Source organism: Penaeus chinensis, chromosome 30, assembly GCF_019202785.1.
Source record: "Penaeus chinensis breed Huanghai No. 1 chromosome 30, ASM1920278v2, whole genome shotgun sequence".
NCBI classification, from domain to species: Eukaryota; Metazoa; Arthropoda; class Malacostraca; order Decapoda; family Penaeidae; genus Penaeus; species Penaeus chinensis.
The window spans coordinates 26,034,976-26,036,470 of NC_061848.1; the positions used below are offsets into that span (position 1 = coordinate 26,034,976).

A 1,495-nucleotide genomic window follows, 5' to 3' on the forward strand; every position below is an offset into this window, starting at 1 on the left:
TGGATGCTGTACAGCACATTTGAGCATATAGATGGAGAGAGATAAACTTCAAAATTATCATTAGTTTTTGTTTTTTGGTTTAGTTTTTTTTTTGTCTGAAATTTATAGAGATCCTAATGGCTGTATTTTAACTTCCTCCTATGTTATGAGAATTCTATTCGCAGTATATTTTCAAATATATGAAGACAGCTTTTTCTATATTAATAAAATGGTATTTTAATAAACCTAGCTAATAACAAACTTGTGTTCTATCATTTGCTATGGCATGATCCTTACTCAAACTCTGGAATATGAAGAAAATCACAAGCACATACACAGACTCTAAGCCTGGTTCCAGGAGTAAGACTCAGTAGGAGGCTTTTCTTTCCTAAGCAAATCAGCAATGGCTTTTCTTTCCTAAGCAAACTACATTGAGACTAAAGCATAGAAAGTAGATAATTACCACCATTATTTGTGGATGAAATAATGTTCTTAACAAACAATTACGGGATATGGGAGAGTATTACAAACACAATGTTTTTAAGAAATTAAATTAAATAATAATATAAATGATCTTTGGCATTTCACCTTGACATATTTTTTTCCCCAATAGGTATTAACTATCAGTGACAAAATTTGCTGATCCTTACTATAATTTAAAAACAGGTTACATCATTACAGGTTTTGCCTGTAATGATAGTGATTATATCATCAAATCTATTCCAGGGATTGGTAAAACTTCACATGCCTTAGGATTCAACAGAACCTTTGAGTTAATGTATAATTAATAAAGCCCATTAGTGCTATCACAGCACTATACAGTATGTACAGCAGGAGTTGCTATATCAATTCAATGTTTGTTTTCATTTATAGCTAATGAATCCTTGCTGCCTACTGCTATTGCACATCTACAATGAAAACAGATTTGATTTCATGTAAAATAAAAGAATACATGTACTCATATACACATTTACCATATACATTTTAATAAAGAGCAAAGGAAAGACAAAAGCCTTTTTCAGTGTTATTAGTTTTACTATCTTCAATAGAAAATCACCTTTTCCCCTCCTAGCCACTCATCAACAATGCAGCTCAAAGTGAAGGCTTGCATGAAACACACTAGGGTGGGAAAAGTATCCATTTCTCCCCACATAATCTCTCAAAATGTGACTGGATTCCGATGACAATTTGCATTCGTAAAGGTGAGAATACGCTGCTCTTCCCTTGACAAATACACTGGTAGCAAGCCTCAAGCAGTGCTGACACAAGAGCAAGGATTATTTGGCTTAAAGTTTCTCATCTGAAGTTTTGAGACCAGACATCCAGAGACTCTGAAGAGACTGAGGCAACCTGGCTAGGGTGCACGACAGTGAATTCAACAAATATTGGAGTATTACACTATGCATGATCTTCTGTGCTCATAGTGTGACTTAAAAAATCCAAGCATTACAGGCAAGAACACTGCCTACAACAACTGGCCACTGTTCTTCTGTAACCACTAGGCAGTGCATTTCTT

The 1,495-nt window shown here is 34.5% G+C and overlaps 1 protein-coding gene across 1 annotated transcript in view; it reads right to left on the minus strand.

Annotated features, from left to right (window-relative positions):
- Window positions 1-993: 993 nt before the first annotated feature.
- Window positions 994-1,495, minus strand: part of LOC125041353 (COP9 signalosome complex subunit 1-like) — a 21,990-nt gene continuing 21,488 nt past the window's right edge. The window contains exon 12 of the mRNA XM_047636238.1: window positions 994-1,495. This exon is cut by the window's right edge and continues 1,436 nt beyond it. The gene's annotated coding sequence lies outside the window, so the exon portion shown is untranslated.